Source organism: Ascaphus truei, chromosome 4 (genome assembly GCF_040206685.1).
Source record: "Ascaphus truei isolate aAscTru1 chromosome 4, aAscTru1.hap1, whole genome shotgun sequence".
Classification (NCBI taxonomy): Eukaryota; Metazoa; Chordata; class Amphibia; order Anura; family Ascaphidae; genus Ascaphus; species Ascaphus truei.
In genome coordinates, this window is record NC_134486.1 from 7,399,177 (window position 1) to 7,412,333 (window position 13,157).

Genomic DNA, 13,157 nt, shown 5'->3' on the forward strand with positions numbered 1-13,157 from the left:
GCTTCCCCAACTCCCTCACACATTACATGCTCTCACAGCTCTACCTCCGCACACTCCCACTTACTGCTTCCCCAACTCCCTCACACATTACCTGCTCTCACAGCTCTACCTCCGCACACTCCCACTTACTGCTTCCCCAACACCAACTCCCTCACACATTACCTGCTCTCACAGCTCTTGCTCCGCATAATCCCACTTACTGCTTCCCCAACGCCAACTCCCTCACACATTACCTGCTCTCACAGCTCTACCTCCACACACTCCCACTAACTGCTTCCCTAACTTCCTCACACATTACCTGCTCTCACAGCTCTACCTCTGCACACTCCCACTTACTGCTTCCCCAACGCCAACTCCCTCACACATTACCTGCTCTCACAGCTCTATCTCTGCACACTCCCACTTACTGCTTCCCCAACGCCAACTCCCTCACACATTACCTGCTCTCACAGCTCTACCTCCGCACACTCCCACTTACTGCTTCCCCAACACCAACTCCCTCACACATTACCTGCTCTCACAGCTCTACCTCTGCACACTCCCACTTACTGCTTCCCCAACGCCAACTCCCTCACACATTACCTGCACTCACAGCTCTACCTCTGCACACTCCCACTTACTGCTTCCCCAACTCCCTCACACATTACCTGCTCTCACAGCTCTACCTCCGCACACTCCCACTTACTGCTTCCCCAACACCAACTCCCTCACACATTACCTGCTCTCACAGCTCTACCTCTGCACACTCCCACTTACTGCTTCCCCAACGCCAACTCCCTCACACATTACCTGCACTCACAGCTCTACCTCTGCACACTCCCACTTACTGCTTCCCCAACTCCCTCACACATTACCTGCTCTCACAGCTCTACCTCCGCACACTCCCACTTACTGCTTCCCCAACACCAACTCCCTCACACATTACCTGCTCTCACAGCTCTACCTCCGCACACTCCCACTTACTGCTTCCCCAACACCAACTCCCTCACACATTACCTGCTCTCACAGCTCTACCTCCGCACAATCCCACTTACTGCTTCCCCAACACCAACTCCCTCACACATTACCTGCTCTCACTGCTCTACCTCTGCACACTCCCACTTACTGCTTCCCCAACTCCCTCACACATTACCTGCTCTCACAGCTCTACCTCCGCACACTCCCACTTACTGCTTCCCCCAACACCAACTCCCTCACACATTACCCGCTCTCACAGCTCTACCTTCGCACACTCCCACTTACTGCTTCCCCAACACCAACTCCCTCACACATTACCTGCTCTCACAGCTCTCCCTCCGCACACACCGACTTACTGCTTCCCCAACACTAACTCCCTCACACATTACCCGCTCTCACAGCTCTACCTCCGCACACTCCCACTTACTGCTTCCCCAACTCCCTCACATATTACCTGCTCTCACAGCTCTACCTCCGCACACTCCCACTTACTGCTTCCCCAACACCAACTCCCTCACACATTACCTGCTCTCACAGCTCTACCTCCGCACACTCCCACTTACTGCTTCCCCAACACTAACTCCCTCACACATTACCCGCTCTCACAGCTCTACCTCCGCACACTCCCACTTACTGCTTCCCCAACTCCCTCACACATTACCTGCTCTCACAGCTCTACGTCCGCACACTCCCACTTACTGCTTCCCCAACACTAACTCCCTCACACATTACCTGCTCTCAGAGCTCTACCTCCGCACACTCCCACTTACTGCTTCCCCAACTCCCTCACACATTACCCGCTCTCACAGCTCTACCTCCGCACACTCCCACTTACTGCTTCCCCCACTCCCTCACACATTACCTGCTCTCACAGCTCTACCTCCGCACAATCCCACTTACTGCTTCCCCAACTCCCTCACACATTACCTGCTCTCACAGCTCTACCTCCGCACACTCCCACTTACTGCTTCCCCAACTCCCTCACACATTACCTGCTCTCACTGCTCTACCTCCGCACACTCCCACTTACTGCTTCCCCAACTCCCTCACACATTACCTGCTCTCACAGCTCTACCTCCGCACACTCCCCCTTACTGCTTCCCCAACTCCCTCACACATTACCCGCTCTCACAGCTCTACCTCCGCACACTCCCACTTACTGATTCCCCAACTCCCTCACACATTACCTGCTCTCACAGCTCTACCTCCGCACACTCCCACTTACTGCTTCCCCAACTCCCTCACACATTACCTGCTCTCACTGCCCTACCTTCGCACACTCCCACTTACTGCTTCCCCAACTCCCTCACACATTACCTGCTCTCACAGCTCTACCTCCGCACACTCCCACTTACTGCTTCCCCAACTCCCTCACACATTACCTGCTCTCACAGCTCTACCTCCGCACACTCCAACTTACTGCTTCCCCAACACCAACTCCCTCACACATTACCTGCTCTCACAGCTCTAGCTCCGCATAATCCCACTTACTGCTTCCCCAACGCCAACTCCCTCACACATTACCTGCTCTCACAGCTCTACCTCCACACACTCCCACTAACTGCTTCCCTAACTCCCTCACACATTACCTGCTCTCACAGCTCTACCTCTGCACACTCCCACTTACTGCTTCCCCAACGCCAACTCCCTCACACATTACCTGCTCTCACAGCTCTACCTCTGCACACTCCCACTTACTGCTTCCCCAACGCCAACTCCCTCACACATTACCTGCACTCACAGCTCTACCTCTGCACACTCCCACTTACTGCTTCCCCAACTCCCTCACACATTACCTGCTCTCACAGCTCTACCTCCGCACACTCCCACTTACTGATTCCCCAACACCAACTCCCTCACACATTACCTGCTCTCACAGCTCTACCTCCGCACACTCCCACTTACTGCTTCCCCAACACCAACTCCCTCACACATTACCTGCTCTCACAGCTCTACCTCTGCACACTCCCACTTACTGCTTCCCCAACGCCAACTCCCTCACACATTACCTGCACTCACAGCTCTACCTCTGCACACTCCCACTTACTGCTTCCCCAACTCCCTCACACATTACCTGCTCTCACAGCTCTACCTCCGCACACTCCCACTTACTGATTCCCCAACACCAACTCCCTCACACATTACCTGCTCTCACAGCTCTACCTCCGCACACTCCCACTTACTGCTTCCCCAACACCAACTCCCTCACACTTTACCTGCTCTCACAGCTCTACCTCCGCACAATCCCACTTACTGCTTCCCCAACACCAACTCCCTCACACATTACCTGCTCTCACTGCTCTACCTCCACACACTCCCACTAACTGCTTCCCCAACTCCCTCACACATTACCTGCTCTCACAGCTCTACCTCCGCACACTCCCACTTACTGCTTCCCCCAACACCAACTCCTTCACACATTACCCGCTCTCACAGCTCTACCTCCGCACACTCCCACTTACTGCTTCACCAACACCAACTCCTCACACATTACCTGCTCTCACAGCTCTACCTCCGCACACTCCCACTTACTGCTTCCCCAACACCAACTCCCTCACACATTACCCGCTCTCACAGCTCTACCTCCGCACACTCCCACTTACTGCTTCCCCAACTCCCTCATACATTACCTGCTCTCACAGCTCTACCCCGCACACTCCCACTTACTGCTTCCCCAACACCAACTCCCTCACACATTACCTGCTCTCACAGCTCTACCTCCGCACACTCCCACTTACTGCTTCCCCAACACCAACTCCCTCACACATTACCTGCTCTCACAGCTCTACCTCCGCACACTCCCACTTACTGCTTCCCCAACACCAACTCCCTCACACATTACCTACTCTCACAGCACTACCTCCGCACACTCCCACTTACTGCTTCCCCAACTCCCTCACACATTACCTGCTCTCACAGCTCTACCTCCGCACACTCTCACTTACTGCTTCCCCAACTCCCTCACACATTACCTGCTCTCACAGCTCTAGCTCCGCACACTCTCACTTACTGATCCCCATCTCCCTCACACATTACCTGCTCTCACAGTTCTACCTCCGCACACTCTCACTTACTTCTTCCCCAACACCAACTCCCTCACACATTCCCTGCTCTCACAGCTCTAGCTCCGCACACTCCCACTTACTGCTTCCCCAACGCCAACTCACTCACACATTACCTGCTCTCACAGCTCTATCTCCGCACACTCCAACTTACTGCTTCCCCAACACCAACTCCCTCACACATTACCTGCTCTCACAGCTCTACCTCCGCACACTCCCACTTTCTGCTTCCCCAACACCAACTCCCTCACACATTACCTGCTCTCACAGCTCTACCTCCGCACACTCCCATTTTCTGCTTCCCCAACACCAACTCCCTCACACATTACCTGCTCTCACAGCTCTACCTCCGCACACTCCCACTTACTGCTTCCCCAACGCTAACTCCCTCACACATTACCTGCTCTCACAGCTCTACCTCCGCACACTCCCACTTACTGCTTCCCCAACACCAACTCCCTCACACACTACCTGCTCTCACATCTCTACCTCTGCACACTCCCACTTACTGCTTCCCCAACACCAACTCCCTCACACACTACCTGCTCTCACAGCTCTACCTCCGCACACTCCCACTTACTGCTTCCCCAATGCCAACTCCATCACACATTACCTGCTCTCACAGCTCTACCTCCGCACACTCCCACTTACTGCTTCCCCAACGCCAACTCACTCACACATTACCTGCTCTCACAGCTCTATCTCCGCACACTCCCACTTACTGCTTCCCCAACACCAACTCCCTCACACATTACCTGCTCTCACAGCTCTACCTCCGCACACTCCCACTTTCTGCTTCCCCAACACCAACTCCCTCACACATTACCTGCTCTCACAGCTCTACCTCCGCACACTCCCACTTTCTGCTTCCCCAACACCAACTCCCTCACACATTACCTGCTCTCACAGCTCTACCTCCGCACACTCCCACTTACTGCTTCCCCAACGCTAACTCCCTCACACATTACCTGCTCTCACAGCTCTACCTCCGCACACTCCCACTTACTGCTTCCCCAACACCAACTCCCTCACACACTACCTGCTCTCACATCTCTACCTCTGCACACTCCCACTTACTGCTTCCCCAACACCAACTCCCTCACACACTACCTGCTCTCACAGCTCTACCTCCGCACACTCCCACTTACTGCTTCCCCAATGCCAACTCCATCACACATTACCTGCTCTCACAGCTCTACCTCCGCACACTCCCACTTACTGCTTCCCCAACGCCAACTCACTCACACATTACCTGCTCTCACAGCTCTACCTCCACACACTCCCACTAACTGCTTCCCTAACTCCCTCACACATTACCTGCTCTCACAGCTCTACCTCTGCACACTCCCACTTACTGCTTCCCCAACGCCAACTCCCTCACACATTACCTGCTCTCACAGCTCTACCTCTGCACACTCCCACTTACTGCTTCCCCAACGCCAACTCCCTCACACATTACCTGCTCTCACAGCTCTACCTCCGCACACTCCCACTTACTGCTTCCCCAACACCAACTCCCTCACACATTACCTGCTCTCACAGCTCTACCTCTGCACACTCCCACTTACTGCTTCCCCAACGCCAACTCCCTCACACATTACCTGCACTCACAGCTCTACCTCTGCACACTCCCACTTACTGCTTCCCCAACTCCCTCACACATTACCTGCTCTCACAGCTCTACCTCCGCACACTCCCACTTACTGATTCCCCAACACCAACTCCCTCACACATTACCTGCTCTCACAGCTCTACCTCCGCACACTCCCACTTACTGCTTCCCCAACACCAACTCCCTCACACATTACCTGCTCTCACAGCTCTACCTCCGCACAATCCCACTTACTGCTTCCCCAACACCAACTCCCTCACACATTACCTGCTCTCACTGCTCTACCTCCACACACTCCCACTAACTGCTTCCCCAACTCCCTCACACATTACCTGCTCTGACAGCTCTACATCCGCACACTCCCACTTACTGTTTCCCCCAACACCAACTCCTTCACACATTACCCGCTCTCACAGCTCTACCTCCGCACACTCCCACTTACTGCTTCACCAACACCAACTCCTCACACATTACCTGCTCTCACAGCTCTACCTCCGCACACTCCCACTTACTGCTTCCCCAACACCAACTCCCTCACACATTACCCGCTCTCACAGCTCTACCTCCGCACACTCCCACTTACTGCTTCCCCAACTCCCTCATACATTACCTGCTCTCACAGCTCTACCCCGCACACTCCCACTTACTGCTTCCCCAACACCAACTCCCTCACACATTACCTGCTCTCACAGCTCTACCTCCGCACACTCCCACTTACTGCTTCCCCAACACCAACTCCCTCACACATTACCTGCTCTCACAGCTCTACCTCCGCACACTCCCACTTACTGCTTCCCCAACACCAACTCCCTCACACATTACCTGCTCTCACAGCTCTATCTCCGCACACTCCCACTTTCTGCTTCCCCAACACCAACTCCCTCACACATTACCTGCTCTCACAGCTCTACCTCCGCACACTCCCACTTACTGCTTCCCCAACGCTAACTCCCTCACACATTACCTGCTCTCACAGCTCTACCTCCGCACTCTCCCACTTACTGCTTCCCCAACACCAACTCCCTCACACACTACCTGCTCTCACATCTCTACCTCTGCACACTCCCACTTACTGCTTCCCCAACACCAACTCCCTCACACACTATCTGCTCTCACAGCTCTACCTCCGCACACTCCCACTTACTGCTTCCCCAATGCAAACTCCATCACACATTACCTGCTCTCACAGCTCTACCTCCGCACACTCCCACTTACTGCTTCCCCAACGCCAACTCACTCACACATTACCTGCTCTCACAGCTCTACCTCCGCACACTCCCACTTACTGCTTCCCCAACGCCAACTCCCTCAGACAGTACCTGCTCTCACAGCTCTACCTCCGCACACTCCCACTTACTGCTTCCCCAACACCAACTCCCTCACACATTACCTGCTCTCACAGCTCTACGTCCGCACACTCCCACTTACTGCTTCCCCAACACCAACTCCCTCACACATTACCTGCTCTCACAGCTCTACCTCCGCACAATCCCACTTACTGCTTCCCCAACACCAACTCCCTCACACATTACCTGCTCTCACTGCTCTACCTCCGCACACTCCCACTTACTGCTTCCCCAACTCCCTCACACATTACCTGCTCTCACAGCTCTACCTCCGCACACTCCCACTTACTGCTTCCCCCAACACCAACTCCCTCACACATTACCCGCTCTCACAGCTCTACCTTCGCACACTCCCACTTACTGCTTCCCCAACACCAACTCCCTCACACATTACCTGCTCTCACAGCTCTCCTTCCGCACACTCCCACTTACTGCTTCCCCAACACTAACTCCCTCACACATTACCCGCTCTCACAGCTCTACCTCCGCACACTCCCACTTACTGCTTCCCCAACTCCCTCACACATTACCTGCTCTCACAGCTCTACCTCCGCACACTCCCACTTACTGCTTCCCCAACACCAACTCCCTCACACATTACCTGCTCTCACAGCTCTACCTCCGCACACTCCCACTTACTGCTTCCCCAACACTAACTCCCTCACACATTACCCGCTCTCACAGCTCTACCTCCGCACACTCCCACTTACTGCTTCCCCAACTCCCTCACACATTACCTGCTCTCACAGCTCTACCTCCGCACACTCCCACTTACTGCTTCCCCAACACTAACTCCCTCACACATTACCTGCTCTCACAGCTCTACCTCCGCACACTCCCACTTACTGCTTCCCCAACTCCCTCACACATTACCCGCTCTCACAGCTCTACCTCCGCACACTCCCACTTACTGCTTCCCCCACTCCCTCACACATTACCTGCTCTCACAGCTCTACCTCCGCACAATCCCACTTACTGCTTCCCCAACTCCCTCACACATTACCTGCTCTCACAGCTCTACCTCCGCACACTCCCACTTACTGCTTCCCCAACTCCCTCACACATTACCTGCTCTCACTGCTCTACCTCCGCACACTCCCACTTACTGCTTCCCCAACTCCCTCACACATTACCTGCTCTCACAGCTCTACCTCCGCACACTCCCCCTTACTGCTTCCCCAACTCCCTCACACATTACCTGCTCTCACAGCTCTACCTCCGCACACTCCCACTTACTGCTTCCCCAACTCACTCACACATTACCTGCTCTCACAGCTCTACCTCCGCACACTCCCACTTACTGCTTCCCCAACTCCCTCACACATTACCTGCTCTCACTGCCCTACCTTCGCACACTCCCACTTACTGCTTCCCCAACTCCCTCACACATTACCTGCTCTCACAGCTCTACCTCCGCACACTCCCACTTACTGCTTCCCCAACTCCCTCACACATTACCTGCTCTCACAGCTCTACCTCCGCACACTCCAACTTACTGCTTCCCCAACACCAACTCCCTCACACATTACCTGCTCTCACAGCTCTAGCTCCGCATAATCCCACTTACTGCTTCCCCAACGCCAACTCCCTCACACATTACCTGCTCTCACAGCTCTACCTCCACACACTCCCACTAACTGCTTCCCTAACTCCCTCACACATTACCTGCTCTCACAGCTCTACCTCCGCACACTCCCACTTACTGCTTCCCCAACGCCAACTCCCTCACACATTACCTGCTCTCACAGCTCTACCTCTGCACACTCCCACTTACTGCTTCCCCAACGCCAACTCCCTCACACATTACCTGCTCTCACAGCTCTACCTCCGCACACTCCCACTTACTGCTTCCCCAACACCAACTCCCTCACACATTACCTGCTCTCACAGCTCTACCTCCGCACAATCCCACTTACTGCTTCCCCAACACCAACTCCCTCACACATTACCTGCTCTCACTGCTCTACCTCCACACACTCCCACTAACTGCTTCCCCAACTCCCTCACACATTACCTGCTCTCACAGCTCTACCTCCGCACACTCCCACTTACTGCTTCCCCCAACACCAACTCCTTCACACATTACCCGCTCTCACAGCTCTACCTCCGCACACTCCCACTTACTGCTTCACCAACACCAACTCCTCACACATTACCTGCTCTCACAGCTCTACCTCCGCACACTCCCACTTACTGCTTCCCCAACACCAACTCCCTCACACATTACCCGCTCTCACAGCTCAACCTCCGCACACTCCCACTTACTGCTTCCCCAACTCCCTCATACATTACCTGCTCTCACAGCTCTACCCCGCACACTCCCACTTACTGCTTCCCCAACACCAACTCCCTCACACATTACCTGCTCTCACAGCTCTACCTCCGCACACTCCCACTTACTGCTTCCCCAACACCAACTCCCTCACACATTACCTGCTCTCACAGCTCTACCTCCGCACACTCCCACTTACTGCTTCCCCAACACCAACTCCCTCACACATTACCTACTCTCACAGCACTACCTCCGCACACTCCCACTTACTGCTTCCCCAACTCCCTCACACATTACCTGCTCTCACAGCTCTACCTCCGCACACTCTCACTTACTGCTTCCCCAACTCCCTCACACATTACCTGCTCTCACAGCTCTAGCTCCGCACACTCTCACTTACTGCTTCCCCATCTCCCTCACACATTACCTGCTCTCACAGTTCTACCTCCGCACACTCTCACTTACTTCTTCCCCAACACCAACTCCCTCACACATTCCCTGCTCTCACAGCTCTAGCTCCGCACACTCCCACTTACTGCTTCCCCAACGCCAACTCACTCACACATTACCTGCTCTCACAGCTCTATCTCCACACACTCCCACTTACTGCTTCCCCAACACCAACTCCCTCACACATTACCTGCTCTCACAGCTCTACCTCCGCACACTCCCACTTTCTGCTTCCCCAACACCAACTCCCTCACACATTACCTGCTCTCACAGCTCTACCTCCGCACACTCCCACTTTCTGCTTCCCCAACACGAACTCCCTCACACATTACCTGCTCTCACAGCTCTACCTCCGCACACTCCCACTTACTGCTTCCCCAACGCTAACTCCCTCACACATTACCTGCTCTCACAGCTCTACCTCCGCACACTCCCACTTACTGCTTCCCCAACACCAACTCCCTCACACACTACCTGCTCTCACATCTCTACCTCCGCACACTCCCACTTACTGCTTCCCCAACACCAACTCCCTCACACACTACCTGCTCTCACAGCTCTACCTCCGCACACTCCCACTTACTGCTTCCCCAATGCCAACTCCATCACACATTACCTGCTCTCACAGCTCTACCTCCGCACACTCCCACTTACTGCTTCCCCAACGCCAACTCACTCACACATTACCTGCTCTCACAGCTCTACCTCCGCACACTCCCACTTACTGCTTCCCCAACGCCAACTCCCTCAGACAGTACCTGCTCTCACAGCTCTACCTCCGCTCACTCCCACTTACTGCTTCCCCAACGCCAACTCCCTCACACATTTAGAAACAACGAAGGGATAGGGAGTGATCACAGGACCATACCAATTGTATAATGTAATCAATTATGTAAGTGAGGTAATCAAAAAGATGGGTGCAAACTGTGAACTGAAAAGTGAATCAGAAAAGGGAAGGGAAACACAAATTTTGTCCCTGAAGAAGCTCCTTTGCTGGAGGGAAACGCGCGTTGGACGCGCAATGTTGTCAGTCTCCTACTTGGAGCTGTTTTAATGCAGTGTCTGTAGTCTCCTGGTTTTAACTTTGTAGACCCTAGCAGATAGTTGTTTATTTATTTATTTACTTTCACAGTTTGTGTGCTTGCTTTCCTTGCACTCTATGAGAGGTGCCTTCACAATTATCTTTGTGCTATTTACTCCAGCACTGCTGAGTCTGGTGGTTGTATGTTGCAGTGTCTGTATTATCATTACACTGTATATGTTAACTTCACTATCCAGGCACTTGCACTTCAATACACCAACGCCCCTATTGCAGTGCGTAGCACTGGTCTAACTAGCAAGGAAGCTCTATCTGTGAACAAGTATATATTATCACTACTGGGTCTCATCGTTGCTCCAGAGCGGTTAACACCCTGACTCTTAGCATCCTCTGTCTTTCGTATCCCATCAACACTAAGTGGATATCTGGGACAGCACGACCTAATAGTTAAAGACACGGATGCCAGATATGTCTGATTTAATATATTTTTAATCCACATTGCACATTACTTAGGTAATATATGTTTTAAGATACTTATTAAAAGTTAATTTTTACATTAGTTTGGTGTGCATATAAGTGGATTCTTTTAGGGTGCACATCCATTTTGTGTTTCCCTTCCCTTTTCTGATTCCCTCACACATTACCTGCTCTCACAGCTCTACCTCCGCACACTCCCACTTACTGCTTCCCCAACACCAACTCCCTCACACATTACCTGCTCTCACAGCTCTACCTCCGCACACTCCCACTTACTGCTTCCCCAACGCCAACTCCCTCACACATTACCTGCTCTCAAAACTCTACCTCCGCACACTGCCACTTACTGCTTCCCCAACGCCAACTCACTCACACATTACCTGCTCTCACAGCTCTACCTCCTCACACTCCCACTCACTGCTTCCCCATCCCTCACACATTACCTGCTCTCACAGATCAACCTCCGCAAACTCCCACTTACTGCTTCCCCAACACCAGCTCCCTCACATATTACCTGCTCTCACAGCTATACCTCCGCTCACTCCCACTTACTGCTTCCCCAACTCCCTCACACATTACCTGCTCTCACAGCTCTACCTCCGCACACTCCCACTTACTGCTTCCCCAACACCAACTCCCTCACACATTACCTGCTCTCACAGCTCTAGCTCCGCACACTCCCACTTACTGCTTCCCCAACACCAACTCCCTCACACATTACCTGCTCTCACAGCTCTACCTCCGCTCACTCCCACTTACTGCTTCCCCAACTCCCTCACACATTACCTGCTCTCACAGCTCTACCTCCGCACACTCCCACTTACTGCTTCCCCAACACCAACTCCCTCACACATTACCTGATCTCACAGCTCTACCTCTGCACACTCCCTGTTAGATCTCTACAGATCAGGTCCTTCTAGGGTAAGCAAAACATAACTTCTCCCGGGAGCAACTGAAACGCAACGGATATGGGATGCTTTCAAATACGAGCATACGAGCTCGGAGCTGTAAGAATTCAAGGAGGCTCGTAGTTGAATTCCCACAACTGAGTTTTAATGGTTCACGAAGCAGGATTTATACATAAGGCAGGGACAAAAATACAGTTGTCATCTGTTACAAATATGGGTACACATCTAAATTTACATGTAACCTCTACATAATGCCTTTTCTGTAGATCTTAAAACATTTAACTGCTGAGCAAGAGTAATATACAATGGTGACTTATAAGGCAGCCCTATCCTCTGTAGCCTTGTTTTAACAACATTTGACAGGCACGAAACAGTTGGTCTAAAAGCTATTTACAATAGCCTCCCGTGAAAATAACAAGGCCAGCGTATTCTGTTTAACCTTATCAATTCCAGAGCTGTCAGAAGACAGTTTTAACCTTACACTCCCACTTACTGATTCCCGAACACCAACTCCCTCACACATTACCTGCTCTCACAGCTCTGCCTCCGCACACTCCCACTTACTGCTTCCCCAACTCCCTCACACATTACCTGCTCCCACATCTCTACCTCCGCACACTCCCACTTACTGCTTTCCCAAAACCAACTCCCTCACACATTACCTGCTCTCACAGCTCTACGTCTGCACACTCCCACTTACTGCTTCCCCAACACCAACTCACTCACACATTACCTGCTCTCACATCTCTACCTCCCCACACTCCCGCTTATTACTTCCCCAACGCCAACTCCCTCACACATTACCTGCTCTCACAGCTCTACCTCTGCACACTCCCACTTACTGCTTCCCCAACGCCAACTCCCTCACACATTACCTGCTCTCACAGCTCTACCTCCACACACTCCCACTTTCTGCTTCCCCAACACCAACTCCCTCACACATTACCTGCTCTCACAGCTCTACCTCCGCACACTCCCACTTACTGCTTCCCCAACACCAACTCCCTCACACATTACCTGCCCTCACAGCTCTA

The 13,157-nt window shown here is 53.0% G+C and overlaps 1 protein-coding gene across 2 annotated transcripts in view; it reads left to right on the forward strand.

Moving 5' to 3' along the window:
• The window catches only part of LOC142492553 (uncharacterized), a 120,103-nt gene that overhangs the window by 5,967 nt on the left and 100,979 nt on the right, over positions 1-13,157 (forward strand). The gene's annotated exons all lie outside the window — the stretch shown is intronic.